Raw genomic sequence first — 16,145 nt, forward strand, 5'->3', positions numbered from 1 at the left:
ATTTAGCAATCATTAGATTGAATTTACTTATTATTAAGTAAAAGTTATTAATTTTTATATTGGATTTACTCAAAATTCTTCCATTCCATTTATTAACTGTTATGTTGACTTTAATAATTTGTTTTATTCATAATCAAGTGTTGATTTTTTAGTTATGTTAAATTTATGAATCATGTTGAGTTTTTTGTTCCATTTACTAAAATCCCTCACGTTAACAATACTAAATTTAATTGTAATCATGTAGGACTTCAATAAGCACAACTTTAATCATTTGACATTCACATTTTTTATTTATAACAAATTTAAGGGCAAACACAAGTCAACTGTCAAACGGACCTAACAAAGTGCCTTTTTGAGTTTGTGTCGTCTTAAGTGCGTGTCCGTCTTTGTTGCCTTTTCCCGTTATTTCCCTTTATGTGTAGACACATGTAAACAACAAAATAATACAAAATACCAAAGTGCATTGGTGAGGTGATAAAACGATTAACAATCAGAAACGGTAACACATTAACTGAACTCCAACTGTGAGAAATCCAAAGCATTATGCTTTAGGAACTTGCTGAACTTTCCTTTACTCGTATAGTTTACCTTTGAGGACCTGTAACTTGGGTGACAGTTTCTGTCCATCCATGTCCATCAATACTTTCGGAATGAATTCAAACGTGTATTTCAGCTTACTGGGGAACTCCAAATTAAGGCAGTAGATGAGCCCCAGGAGGAGAGCGCAACCATACGCCATGTCCTTTACATCCTGCAGCACTTCCAACCCCTCTATGAAAATGTTCACCTCCGCGGGGTCATCTGTGGGCTCAGCTCCTTCATGTTGAATGACGTGAATCACCATGTCGAGTTGCTCATTCGTTGCCTGCTCCGCTTCAAGATCAGCATCCTAAAGCAGGGAATTAAAATAAATTACTTATGAAGATGTGTTGTAGGTGTGTTTCAGATAGTCTTACTGTCACGTTATATATATAAAAAAAAAATTGATTAAAGTTCAAATTTTTTACGGCATTTACCAACAACCCAAATACAAAATCAACTACAATAATAAAAAACAACAACTAGAAAATACTTATATATAAAAAGCTTTACCTACATCATGACTTTTTTCAGCCTAGATAAAAACTCCTGATATTTACCCAAGATCTGGACTAAAAATCTGTAAGAAATATTGTAAATTGCTGGATGATTGACCACCAAACCTTGTAGGCACGCTTTAAATTCCGAGCTTTCTAGGAAAAATTGAGTTTTATTTGTTTATGGAGCTAAATACAAAACCTGTATGAAGATAGTCTTAACATTTCTAAGTGAAGAAATGTTACACCCAAGGATTCATGTCATACAAATTTGACACTTACCAGGGACTCCTTTATCAGGTCATCAGGACTTTTATTGAGGTAAAGACAAACCGCTTTCAGGATGCATTCTCTTCGTTTTTCAACAGATGTGTTCTGTGAAAACACACACAAAAAAGAAACTTTCACAAACTACCGCAATTTCTGGACTATAAGCCGCTACTTTTTTCCTGCGCTTGCAGCCCTGCGGCTTATTCAGTGACGCGGCTAATTTATGGATTTAATTGACGGCCGCCATGAACGTACTTGCGGACTCAGAGCATGGGTTGAATACTCTATCCAACTCCAAGCAATGAGCCATTTATTTTTCAACGCACCTCTAAGCAGCCAAACAGCATGGACTTGACTTCAGGTCTTAGACACTTCAGTCATGGTTCAACTCAAAGAAACACGCATGCCCGGCCGCATCCCAGAGTCCTTTGGTGCCATTAGACCCAACGTGCACGTGATCGCCACTACAATATGATGCAGCTTTCAAGTTCAAAGCAATCGTTAAAAGCAACGTGAAAAAATCCACCGTCACCAACGGGTTTGGAAAAGCCGCTCTGCTGCATGACGGAGAGAACAGCGCATGGAGTGAATTTACATCAGTCACAGTCAGTCACATCAGACACTAGTCCATCTATTAGCAGCTCCGTAATATACGAGATGATCTTTTAAACGTAGGTTTATTATTGCTATGTTATGGCTATTATGAAGCGCCTGTTCGCTCATTTTATTTTTAATCTGTGTTGTCAGTGCTTTTTTCTGCCGGAACGAAGCCGAAAGTATGGTTAGGTGAAGGCTAACATGCACTAACAACATTTAGCCTGGATGAACATGAATCGATGCGGGAAAAGCTGCAATCTGTAGCTTGGCTGAACATAAATATGTGTGATAACATCAGCCTTTATTTTGTCGGGACACGACTGGAAACACAAATTGACGTGATCGTTTGGACTGAGCGGAATTTTGCATTAAAAAGCTCACAGCCTCCGTGTGAGCTGGAGAAATGTTGTCCTGCTGCTCGTTTACATAGAGCTGTGGGGCCGATGGCAGTCTGAAGGCTCCCAACACGTAACAACGCATCCGCCCCTCATCCACAAAACGTACAGTATTAAGTCCGATTGCTCTGCACAGAAACGATTTGCTCCATCCACCGGCGCAATGGGGACGAAGCGCTTCTCCCTGGAGCCGCCCTGGCCAGGGGTGTCGGAGAAGATAGGAAGGGGAGACAAGGAGCCCACTTGGCGAGCGTGGAGCGCAGAGGGCGTCCGCGGAGCAACAGTGTTTGTTATGGAAGGAAACTTCTGACGCACGCTCTTTTCAGTCGCCGCTGCTTTATTTTACTGGTGTGTTTTTTTTAACCAGCCCCGTTACCACCATAACGCTGCCGCGACACAAGTGGAAGGAGAGATGCTCTCCCCCTCCATCCACTGCTGCTCATTCTTTAAACACTGACAACAGTGTGGCGAGCCGGGGGTTAGACCCGCCTTTAGCCCCTAAGACTCATGGGAAATGGGGAATCGCGGATGTAAATTTCCTCATTATAACTGAGGGATGTAATGTTGATTATATGGTTACTGTTTGTAATTTTATGTATGATACCTAGATTGTCAATTAAAATAAATAAAAAAATAAAAAACATAACTGAGGAATTTGTGAACAGAATAGAGGTCCATGCTGTTTGGCAGATGTGGGTGTATTCAAACACATGAGCCAGGGCTCCAGACTGCGACTAAATGGTCGCATTTTGCGACCAAAATTTGAGAGTGTGCGACTGAATTTTTTTTTTTTTTTTTTCTAACATGTCCTGTCCAACAGCTGGGCAGACAGACGAGAGCTGAGGGCCTCTTGTGTTGGACATATTTTGCTTTAACAAGAGGGGTTATTAATCTTCTGACAAACCAAAGGTATGTCTGAATAAACCCCTTTTGTAATTGAGGCCAAACTTTATTCATTTCAATCATGTCTGAAAATCTTTGGTGTTGGACCGGACGGAAAAGGAAAGAGGGGAAGAAGAGAGAGGGATGTTAGAGAGAGGGGGGGGTAGGGGGTGATAATAGGAGGGGAAGGGGGATAAGACCATGAAGCAGCATACAGCAACAAGTTTACTGGTTGTTAATCATTATGGTAAGGTTCAAATGCAGTACAAAAAGGGCGGGGCCCGTCCACACACACACTCAAATGTTATAAACACACCTGCTAGCTGCAAAAATGTCCACCTGTCGACATGTACACAAAACAGATAGTGTTCACACACGCATACTTATGCCTTAAAACCAACTAGTGTGAAATATTTCAGTCATTCAGTCATGCAAACTATTAGTACAAAGGTGAGCTAACACCAGTGCTCAGGTGAGGTTTTATGTTCTTCTAAAATGGATGGTGGAACGTGAAAAGAAGGAAGGAGAGTGCCCAGCCATCCCCACCCCAAGACCCCCACCGCAGCAGCAGCGGCAGCCGGAACCCCCCCAACGCCACACGGGAACCGGCAGGGAACAACCGCCGCCCGGGCGACCAAGCCCGCCACCCAGGCCAGGGCCAGCAGGGCCGCCGCAAGGCCCCCAGAGCCAGAGGCCAGGGAGGCACGGAGGGAAAGAGAGCGCCGCCCCAGCCCAACCAGGAGAGCAGCCCCCCCGCCGCGCCGGGAGAACCCAACGCAGAGCCCCACCGGAGAAGGACGCCCACAGCCCCAAACGAGCACCCCACCACCGCCCAGGAGTTCCGGGCATCCCCCCGCCCCAACCCCAGGTACGAGCCAGGACCCCCCAAGGGAGACCCGCTCCGCACTCCAGGCAGCCATCCGCCCGGCCCACGGTTGGTCCAGGGAGGAGCGAGGCAGGGGGCCCGCCGCCCCCGCCCAGGAGGGGGGAACCCCGGGGAAAAAAAGAGGGCCCACAAAGGGTGTTATAAATATGGCCCGACCAGGCTCGGCCACAGTTGGAAATTTGGCGGGGCCCAGCACTCAGGAGCAAGGACCAGAACCCACCCCCCAGGGACCAGACACCCTCGGCTCAGATGTAATGTGAACTCCCCCACCGCGCGGAGAGAGCACCGCCGGGCCCAGGAAGCCGGCACCCCGGGGACACGGCCGCCGTTGCAAAGGGGGGCCCGCACCCCCCACCAGGGAAGAGGCAGGGGACAGACGGACCCAGGTCCCACCTTCCTTGCAAAATGTGTGTTTGAGATGGTGTGTGTCTGCATGTGTGTGTGTTTATGTTGGGATGTATATATTGAGGGGGGAGGGGTGTGTGTACTAAGGGGGGTGCAGTTAAAATTGGCGGGTAGGGCACTAAGGGGACATCTCCTGATTACTCACAGTGACGTCCCCTCACCCTCCCCACCAAGGGGCCCTAAATGTCTAAGGTGCGGTTAAAATTGGCGGGTGGGGTGCTAGGAGGACATCCGCTGCTTGCTGGCAGTGATGTCCAAGCACCCCCCCTACCAAGGGCCCTACATGTCTAAGGTGCAAATAAAACCGAAAGAGGGGGGGCCCACTCCATACGGCAACCATAGGAGGGGGGACACTGCCTAGTAAACCCCCCCCCAAGGCTCATCGCAGGCTAAGCCCCCCACCCCCTCACCCTATTATGAGGTTATATGAGGAAGGGGGTAAGTTGGGGACAGCTGATAGACTGTCCCCCGGTGGTCAAACAGCTGTCCCCCGCCCCCCCCCCAGCAAGGGGGCCAGGCCCACCCAGCCCAGGGGCCCCACCCCCGAAGGCGCCGACACCCCAGGCCCAGCACCACCCCCCCCCCACACAGAGAGAGAGGAGCCAGAAAGCGCCGCCCCCCCCCGGAGCAAGCCCAGGCCCCCACCCCCAAACGCCGGCCCTAGAAGAGCTCTGGTCAGGCCTCGACGGGACCGAGGCAGCCAACCGGCCGGGGAAACCGCCGATGGCCTCAGCGGAGACCCCGACCCGTCAACCCCCCCTGCCCCGTACCAATAGTGGACCCCCCCCCCCCCCCTCCCCCAGAATGCCCCCCCACAGGCCAGGGCCGATAAGACCCCCCACCCCACCCCCCCCAGACCCCGCAGCCGAAGCGGAGGACACCCAGAGCGACCGGGGGCCCCAAGAGGGTTGTCCCGTCCCGCCCAAGAGCCAGGGAAGGGCCGATCCCAGCCCCAGGCGTAGATGGGAAGCCCATCCAGCGCCGCTGGCCCCCCCCCCCGAGCAGCGCCCCCCGCCAACCCCCCCCAGCACAGGCAAAGGGACCACCCCCCCAAGCCAGGCCAGACCACCACCCCAACCCCCCACCACGCACCCCCACACCCAAGCCCAAAGGACCACGCAGCGCCCCAGCCCGCCCCACCCAGGCGCCGGACCCGATCCCCCGACCAACGGAGCCCCCAACAACCCCCGCCAGGCACCGGAGGCCCCGACCCCCACCCCGGCCCACGGCAGAAGGGCAAGGAGCAGCGACGACCAGGCCCCCCCCCCACCCCCTAAGTCACGGAGTTAGCTATGGGAGACCAGAGAGACCGAATTCTTTCGAAGTTACTTGAACTTTGGGCTGACATTTTTTCCAAGCTGATATGATCAAGCAGCAGATTTCTGTGTTGACTTAAATTTATATTTTTTTTGCTTTTCCAATTTATTAAAATAGTTTTTTTAGCAATGCAAAGAGTTATGAAAATGATAGAGCCTAATCCTCCTTCTACATCGATGGCACTCATGTCACCAAGCACACAAAGTGACTGTGAAGCCGTGATTGAAACCTTTAGCCAGACTGATAGATCGGCACATACCTGCTGCCAGAGAGCCTGGACAGGCGTGCAGAACCATAGTGCATGCATGTAATTGTCGGGTAGATTACTGTCACAGTGCTGACAAATGTCTGAGTTACTGAGACCCATCTTGAACATCCTCTGTCCAGTGTAGTAAATTCTGTGAAGAGTTTTGAAATGAATTAGCTGCAGATTTGGACTTTTTGTCAGTTTAAAGGTGTTTAGACAAAGTTCTGACCAAAAACTTTCATCTGTGCTGATGCTCAAATCCGCATCCCATTTTGTTGTCGGAAGTGAAATATTGTTATCTAAATTGCATAAAAGTTTGTATATTTTGGAGAGAGTTTTATTCATTGAGAAATTGATCAGAGTGGTAACTACATCTGGTAGCTTTAAATCGTTGTCTCTGTATTTAAACTTTTTAGTAATAATTGATTTAAGTTGCTGATATTCCAAGAAGTTATATATTCCATGTTTGTCTTGAAGTTCCTGGGGAGTTATGAATCTTCTATCAATAATTATATGCTCTAGATGTTTTATGCCCCCTGCTTGCCAAGCTGGGAAGTGGATAATTTTTTTGTTTATGAGGATGTCTGGGTTGTTCCAGATGGGTGTCATTTTGCACGGTTGAATTGATGATTTTGATATTTTGAGAAATTCCCACCAGGCTGTTAAAGTGGCATTTATATTAATACTTTTGAAACAATCCTGTTTTTTAACTATTTGGCTAATAAATGGAAGATCTGACAGGTTGATCTTTCCACAAAACGCCTGTTCCAAGTCTAACCATGAGTTAGTTTCTGGATTATTTTTTAACCATTTTAAGATATATTGTAATCTATTTGCAAGAAAGTAATTGTGGAAGTTAGGTAATTCTAATCCTCCACCGCTTTTTGCAGATTTTAAAGTTTTTAGACTAATTCTTGCAGGTTTATTGTTCCATAGAAAGCTTGATATGGATGAGTCTAATGTTTTGAACCATTTTAATGGCGGTTGTGTGGGAATCATTGAGAAGAGATAATTAACTTTGGGTAAGATTTTCATTTTTACCGTGGCTACCTTGCCCATAAGGGACAAAGGCAGGTTGGTCCAGCGTGTTAGATCGTCCTGTATGTTTTTCAGTAATGGGGTGTAGTTTAGCTGCACCAGTTCTGAAATTTTGGGGGAAAAATAAATACCTAGATATTTTATATTGCCTGATTTGACTGGTATTGTGAGTCCTTGCTCTGCATTACTGTTCAGTGGTAATAAAACAGATTTATTCCAATTAATGGAATAGTCTGATATATAAGAGAATTCATTAATGATTGTTGCCGTTTCATTTACAGAATGTATATTACTTAAAAACAGTAATATGTCATCTGCATAAAGACTAATTTTATGATGGCTGTGTTTGGTTTTAATTCCTTTAATACTCTCATTCTGTCTTATTGCTGCAGCTAGAGGCTCGATAAATATTGAAAAAAGAGAGGGGGAGAGTGGGCAACCCTGTCTAGTTCCTCTTCCAAGAAAAAACCTGTTGGAAGTCTGTTTATTAGTTCTAACTGATGCATTGGGGTTGTGATATAATATTTTGATCCAATTGATGAATGATTCTCCAAACCCAAACTTATGGAGGGCAGCAATGAGGAACTTCCAGTTTACTCTATCATAGGCTTTTTCAGCATCCAGTGATAGTATAGTCATTTCCTGGTTTTTGATGGTGGCAAAGTCTATTATGTTAACGAGTCTGCGGACATTGTCATCCGAGTGTCTGCCTTTGATGAATCCAGTTTGATCAAAGTGAATTATGTGAGGAGTGACTTTTTCTATTCTCTGTGCTAGTGCTTTGCAGATCATTTTTACATCTGCATTAATTAAAGAAATGGGGCGATAGCTTGAAGGACTCGTGGGGTCTTTGTCTGGTTTTAGAAGAAGGATAATGTTGGCAGAGTTCATGTTAGGTGGTAGAGATTGGCTTTCGTTGATAAATTTTACCGTTTTATAAAACGTTGGTGCCAGTTGTTCCCAGAATTCCTTATAAAACTCTGCAGGAAAGCCGTCAGGCCCTGGTGCTTTACCATTAGGCATAAGTGACAGAGCTTCATGAAGCTCAGACAACGAGAGCGGAGAGTCTAAGTTTGTTATTTGATCTTCGTTTAACTTGGGCAGGTTTATATTGTTGAGAAATGAGTTGATGCCTTGTTCTGATGGATTGATCTGTGGAGTGTATAAGTTTTGATAAAAGTCTTTAAACGCATTATTAATTTTTACCGGGTCATGGGTGACATTCCCTGTTTGGTCCATAATAGAAGTGATTGTTGATTTTTCTTTATTAATTTTAAGCTGATTAGCTAGAAATTTGCCAGATTTATTTGAGTTTTCGTATCTTTCCAGTCGAAGCCTTTGTATCTGGAATTGTGTTTGTTTATTGATGATGTCATTTAACTGCAGCTTTAAATTTTTCAGGTCGCCCAGTATGTGTTCCTGTGCAGAAGCAGCATAAGCAGTCTCCAGAGTTTTTATTTTATTTTCTAATTCTAATAAATCTGCTTTCTCTTTGCGTTTTTTATGCGTTGAATAAGAGATGATTTTCCCTCTCATGACTGCTTTTGCTGCTTCCCAAAGAATACTTGGTGATATTTCAGAAGTATTGTTGAATTCTAAGAAGGTTGCCCACTCTTTTTTAAAGAATTCAATAAATTCCTGGTCTTTTAACAGAGACGTATTAAACCTCCAGGTTGAACCCGAGGGTCTGGGTACTTCCCTTGAAATAGTAACAGAAACTGGTGCATGGTCACTGATAATAATTGAATGAATGTTGGAACTTTTAATTTCTTTCAAAAGGGAGTTACTGACTAATAAATAATCTAAACGAGAGTGTGAATGATGAACTGGAGAGAAAAAGGTGAACCCCTTAGTGCTTGGATGACATGAGCGCCAAGCGTCGCAGAGACCCAGATCATTCATGTACTGCTTTAGAATACTTGCAGACTGCCATGTACGCTGGTTTGCTGCTGTGCTGAGTCTGTCAAGTTCAGGGTCCAAAACAAGGTTGAAGTCTCCTCCTATAATGATTGTGGAGTCAGAGTGAACTGAGAGTGAGGTGAAGAATCTGTGAAAGAAGGAAGAGTCGTCAAAATTAGGACCATAGATGCTGGCTATGCAAAAGTCCTTGTTCTGAATGGATATATTAATGATTACAAATCTGCCTTCTGGGTCAGTAACTGTATCCTTATGAGTAAATGTAACATTTTTATTAATCAAAACTGCAACCCCTCTTTGTTTGGAATTGAAACTGGCAGAATACATAGCTGGATACTGGGAACAGCACAGGAGATGACCAGCTGATAAAGATAAATGGGTCTCCTGCAGCAGAGCTATATCTGCTTTAAGATCATCCAGGTGATTTAACACTTTCAATCTCTTTGGCCCAGAACCAAGTCCACGCACATTCCAGCTAACGATGTTAAGACTGTTCATAGCTGTTCTAACCGGGAGAGTGCAAGGCTAAATAGTGCGTGTGCCCGTCCGTGTGCGCGTGCCCGCTGTGCGTTCCTGCTACACTGACAAGCGCTGTGCGTTGTGGGTGAACGTGTCTTGGCTATGAGCTGCATGTTACGTGCGTCCTGTGTGAGTCTAAGTGAGGTTTTTGCAGTTTATCAACGTGTGTGTGCGGGATCGCGTGTGCATGCTCTTATGCGCACTAGTATGCGCGCGCGCCCGTTCCGTGCATAAATAAATACTCACCGTGGTTGCGTTGACTTTACCTGATTCACATATGAGGAAATGGGAAGGGGGGGGGACAAGAGAAAAGAGAGAGGGAAAGAGAAAGAACAAAAAACAAAAACAACGAAACAACAACAGAAACATGAATGTGAGAGAAAGAAAAAACACTTTTCCTGAGAGGTGTAGATTATTGATGATCCGATTATTTCCTATTCAATTAAATAAGTTTGCGGGTTTCTTCTGGGCGGCGCAGATGTCAGTGCGCCTCTGAAAGCCTTCAGCACAGCCAGGGTGTTACCTCTGGGTCCCGGAACAGCTTGCCGTTCACAAAAAGTTTATCAACGGCAACCACCGCGCGGGCTCCAGCAGACAGGTGCTTCCTCCTCAGCGGGAAGAGGATTTTCCGCCGGCGGAGGATCTCGCCTGGAAACTGATCATTCACGCTGTAATGTGTGTCTTTCAGCTCTCGCCCTCTGCTTTTTACCTGCACCTTTTGTTTATAATGTTCAAATTTAGCAACAATAGGACGGGGACGCTGATTGTCCGGCCTCTTTCCTCCGAGCCGGTGAACCCTGTGGAAGGAGATCTTCTGGACTTCTTCCTTGGGGAGTTTCAGGTGGACCTCTATGAAGGACTTAACAATGTTCTCCGGGACTTCTCCTGCCTCTTCTGGAATCCCTGCGAACACTAGATTGTCCCTCATGCTCCTCGCCTGAAGATCCAGGAGGGTTTCCTTTATGGATCGGTTTTCCTCAGAGAGACGGGCGGTGTCGTGGCCCAGGGTCTTGACGGTCTCTCTGAGGGCCTGGTTCTCCGCTGCGAGCTCCTGCACCTGCTGTTGGCTGAACTCCAGAGACTCTCGCAGACCTTGGAATTCCTTATGGAGGATCTCCAGCAAATTTAAACGGCAATCAAGGCTGGAGAGCCTTTTATCAATTGAATCCAGGATGTCACTCATGTTGCTGCCTGGAGAGGAGACAGCCCCCGGGGAGTCTTCGGGACGGTTGCGTTTGGTGGAAGGAGTGGCGGTGTTGGATTTCCTCATGACGCAGGTATTGAAACACTCGTCGATGTAATTCTCCAGATCCTCCAGGTCCTCCAGGTCATCCAGGCTGGCAAATGCTTGACAAACTTTTTCAGATTTTTATTTTTTAACTTTCTGGATTATTTAAATATGGCGGTGTAATAAAATAAATCAAAAATGTTTGTTCACAACTTACGCGCCGCCAAGTAAACTCACCACACTCCTCTCGTCGGCTCTCGCGATACTACAGCATCACGTCTCCTTACAGCATCACGTCTCCACATGTGCGACTGAATTTTACATCCAGTCGCACATGTGCGAACAGTAAATTTGCCTCCCCCACCCTCCGTATTTTTTATACATTAAACATGGAAGGGGCACGTCAATGATCAATGAAATAATTAATGAGACGCGAGCACACACGCACGCAAACGAACACACACAAACTTGCACACATACTCATGAAACGCGGGCGCACACACACGCAAACACACACACTCGCATACATACTCATGAAACGCGAGCACACTCGCATGATGCCCGTCTGTGAGGCGGCCACTGCGTGTGAGAAGAATAGGGAAAGTCACTGTAAGTTAACTGGCTAAATGCGTGGAGGGGGAGGGGCCTAGAGATAATCGAGCGCGCGTAAACATCTGTGGAGAGGAAACGGAGACAAATATCATCACAACCTGATATGTGCGTCTGAGCTATGGGTAAGCGAACTATTGATTCATTCTTCCGACCTGCAGCTATTGCCAGAGTGTACAGCAGGGGTCTCAAACTCGCGAAGCAAACCACGGCTCTCATGCACGGCTGTAACGGCAGCACACCGCTCCCGCGAGTCGGGTCAGCTGAGGAGCATAAATGTCCCACACCTACATGCGTGACAGCTAACGGGGCTCTAACATTAAACACGTGCGAGCAACAACACGATTTCGTCTAAAGGCCCGTACACACCGGGACGAATATTCGCCAGGCGTTATTCGCCAGCGTTTTTCGCCACGTTTTTTGTGTTCACACCCAGGCGATTTTCGCTGACGATGAGTGGAGTGAACATGCAATTTCATTCCCTGACATTAGGTGGCGCTTAATGTAAAACAGAAATACTCCTGTACACAAGGTGGCGCTGCGCAACTTTACGCTTCTTAAAGTCGCTTTTCACTCAGAAGAAGAGAGCAAGTATTTACCCGCTTGTCAGAATCATACAAAGAAAACATGAATATTTCAAGCACCAGTAGCTCCAACTGGTGCTTGGTTCGGGGATATTTTAGAATGTCCGTCATTATTGCTTCGCGGCAGTGTAGACGCTACTTGGCGTCTATCTTCTTTGCTGGTATGTGTGCTCAGAAAGGCAGTTTTGTGTTTGAGCGCCCCCAAGTTGTGTTTTACTGTAACTTCAGAAGCTCCAGACACGTGAGCAAAAGCGCCATTCTCATTGGTCGAGTAGATTTCGACGCGACGCGTCGAAAAAAAAAAACGAACCCAAGGCGTTTTTTTTTTGACGCTTTAACGCCTGGCGTTTTTTCGCGTCGGTGTGCACACTCTCGTTGGTGCCCTTTGTTTAGTCACGAGGCGTTAAACGTCGGCGAAAATCGCCGGCGAAATTCGTCCCGGTGTGAACAGGCCTTTAGACACATTTAAAACACGGTCGGAAAATGCAACGATTAGATGAACCAGCGCCGCGCCTGGGACCAAGGGGGGGTGGGGGGGGTGGGGGGGTGAAGGCGAAGCTTCAGCGAGACTTAAGGAGAACAGGAAGTTGTTGTCCTTAACATTCAATTTACTTTTAATATGCCTCTTCCCCTTAGTATGATCTGTGATTTCTGATATAATATCTTTTATAATTATTTTAATTATGTTTTGTAATGTATGTAGCCTTTTTAAATCAGTTGGCATATTAAATTATTTTAATTGATCACTGAACTACAAAAACCATCAAGACACATGTCCCATAATGCATTGTTTTGTAGTCATCTGGGCAGCTTTCAGTCAGTTCAGTAATAAATTTCCAGCTGCGTTCGCTCAGGTTGGGGTCTTGCTCCCACCCCTTTCTCGTGATATTTTTGTTTTGATCGACAGGTGATGTTGGAGCAAAAAAAAAATATACGTCACACACCAGGTGATCTGCGCAGCGTTGCGTCCATCTGGGTGATCTCAAACACGCTTATTGTGCATCTTGGCTGCACCTATTTGGTGTCACAAACATGAATTTCCATCCCCTAATGTTTACATACATTTAAGTATTGTTTGAAACTGTGAAATGATCTAAAGGTTACTACGGTAATCACTTTGTTACTAAAAACCTTTTTTTATTCTAAATGTATGATATTTTGTTTACTATTTGTACCATCATGACAGCGATGGTGCTGTCAGTTTACCTTCTTGTTGCATCTTCAAAAGTGCAGAATAAAATGTGACACTGAATTTGAAAAAGCAGATTGTAATTTCTGCATCTATTATTAAAGTATTTATTAGTAATACAGTGGAAATTAGTAGATTTGGTTAGCATGTTGATTTACGGTATGCGCCCCTAAATTTTCTGGTTGTGCCCCTATAATTTTCAGATGGGGGCCACAGTGCTCCTAGTGAAAAAAACACTTAGGCTAGGGTAGAAATTGATTTTATAATGTAGATAAGTGTAAATGATTTCAGTAAGTACCAAACTTGCCCATGGCTGCCAGGATTCTTGTTATCTTTAGTCCTGATGTTCCCTCCGTCTTCTGGAAGGTCTTTAACAACAGATCTGAATAATGATCTAGCTGGAACATGAAGGTGGACACCAGGTGGCATTTACCTAAAACACGGAGTAATTCAATCTCAAACGGAATACCAGTATACAGATTATCATAGAAGTGTCACAGTGTGATGCTCATGTCCTTAAACAAAATATAGTAGCTCATACCTTTTATATACAATTGCAGAACACTCTTTGCATGTCCACATGATCTAGACAAGAAAAAGACGATAAAAGATTAGTATCTATCTATCTATCTATCTATCTATCTATCTATCTATCTATCTATCTATCTATCTATCTATCTATCTATCTATCTATCTATCTATCTATATCCTCAGTGATGATATATATATATAGCTATAGATATATATCAAGCGATAAAATTTTTAATACATTTTATCTTAGTTATTTTTTGCTGATATCCTGAACTCAAAATATAGGCCACCGCTATGTGCCTGCTTACCATGAGAGAACTAAGCAGGCTTGTTTGAGGAGGGTGAGGGAGGACGGTGGGAGCAGGTGTGGAGAGTTCTTTGAAGTGAGGCAGGAGCCGCCCACCTCCATTTTGCGTTCGGGTTGACGCTGAGCAGAGGAGGAGTTAACCCGCGCGCACAGAAACTGACGTGTTCGCGGTTTTCTTCCGTCAATACGGGGTCAACAAACACTCAGTTCTAACGCGCAATTAACCAGCGTTACAAATAATTTCTGCCGTTACAAACATTTGCGTTAACGCGGTAATGACGCGTAAAAGGCAAAACTCTTAAAACTTACGGTGAACTCAGCAGCACACGCCAAAAGAGCTACACTCACTTGCACTGCTACGGACCTCTGGCTGGGATGGCGGACTGAGCGGACGTCTCTTGTTAAGCTCTCGCCTTTTGCCCCGATTTGCACGGTAAATGCAATTTGAAAACTGAGAGAGAACGGTTTGACTGGAAAACAGTTGCACGTTGATTGCATCTTTGTTTTGGAAGAAAAATCTTTGAGTTTATTTTTTGCTCAAATGGCGTCAAAGAAAACAAGTCCGAAGCAAACTACAATGCAGCCGTCGGCCACGCGCGAGCATGACTATTCCCACATGGACGTTGCTTCTAACATGAAAAGAAAACCACCACCTACTCCCACAAAATCTACGGGACCACCTTTGAAGGTAAAAGCGGGACAGGAGTCAACTTCCAGATCTGAAGATGCTGTTTTGGCTGCAATTGAAAGGCTAACGTCCAAAATAGAAGACTTTGGAAGTCAGCTGCGTGAAAACACCGCAATGGTGGCAAACATCTCCCGGCTCGTTGAGATGAACGCGGCTGAAATAAAAGACTGTAAGACAAAGATTGCAACGATGCAAAGAGAAATCCCACTAATTATGAAGGAGAACCAAGACCTGAAAGAAAAAGTTGCTGATCTGGAAAGATACAAACGAAGATGTAACTTGAAAATTCATGGACTGAAAGAAAAAGATGAGGAGAACATCAGGGAACATGTGGTTGGAATCCTGTCCAAAATCGCACCACAGTGGATAGACGTGATGGACACGACGGTGGACACGGTTCATCGACTGGGGAGGAGGGAGGAAGGAAGACATCGCCAGGTGATCCTGCAGTTCGTCACGAGGCGCCATAGAGATGCTTTCTGGAAGATCACCAAGAACTGCCAGACCTGCAAAGACCTGGGGATCCGCTTCAAGGAGGACTTCAGCAAAGCAGACCGAGAAGCTCGAGCGGCCGTCTGGCCCAAGATGGAGCGGGCCCGAGCAGAAGGGAAGAACGTCTATTACAGGGGCCATGTGGGATACATCAACGGTACTAGAGTGAATATGGAGTGAAATGTTTACAAGGAGGTGACCTACCTATTTTGCGTTGTTGAGTTCATATTGCCTTATTTAAATTGTTTTTTACTGTAATTATTCTAAGTTTTAACATTTAAGTCATTCTGTTTACATAATAGAGCAAATCTAAGTTAAGTATTTCATCTTTTTTTTACATTTACCTTTTATTAACAAAAGTTTTTTTTGCTAAGATGCGAAAGGTTTCAATCAATATGGTTATATAATTTGTAATAACAATTTATTTTGTTTTCCAGTGAAACATTTTAGTGAAAATCATGATATAATAGTAAAATTCTCAGGTTCATATTTAGTAAATATAGGGGTGCAGCTAACTTCTAATTTAAGACACCAGCTTCTTTAATCCTAAATTTTCTCTTTTTTGTTTACATATTTTCCGTGTTTTATTTATGTCCTTAAGTTCTGTGTGGTTTTATTTCACAAAATACTAGGGGTATTAGGGATTCTGTTAAACGAAAACCACTTTCTGTATTACAAAAGCCAGAATGTTATTTAACACATTTCATAAAGAGATTAGTTTATATTCTAAATTTCTGAAATTAATTAATAATAAACAAAAATGTAATAAACCTGTCTATTTTCAATGAAGACTATATGCTAAATGTTGTATGACGTTCCCTAGTATTGTAAACTACAATTTTAATGCTGTTTGTTAATTTTCTGTGTGTTTTTTATTCGTTTTTTTATTTTTTGCTGTAGTTATGTGTATATGTTTGTTTGAAGCTCAATAAAAAAAAAAAAAAACTTCAAAAAAAAAAAAAAGCGTA

At 44.6% G+C, this 16,145-nt stretch overlaps 1 long non-coding RNA gene across 1 annotated transcript; it reads right to left on the reverse strand.

The window, feature by feature from the left end:
* Positions 1 to 567: 567 nt before the first annotated feature.
* LOC144989409 (uncharacterized) lies at positions 568 to 14,352 on the reverse strand. Its single transcript, XR_013653554.1, has 3 exons — positions 14,307 to 14,352; positions 1,359 to 1,451; positions 568 to 889 (listed from the first exon to the last, which is right to left on the reverse strand). It is a non-coding gene; the product is annotated as an uncharacterized LOC144989409 (long non-coding RNA).
* Positions 14,353 to 16,145: the final 1,793 nt, after the last annotated feature.

This window comes from Oryzias latipes, chromosome 2, assembly GCF_053564925.1.
Source record: "Oryzias latipes strain Hd-rR chromosome 2, Olatipes_Hd-rR_3.1".
NCBI lineage: Eukaryota > Metazoa > Chordata > Actinopteri > Beloniformes > Adrianichthyidae > Oryzias > Oryzias latipes.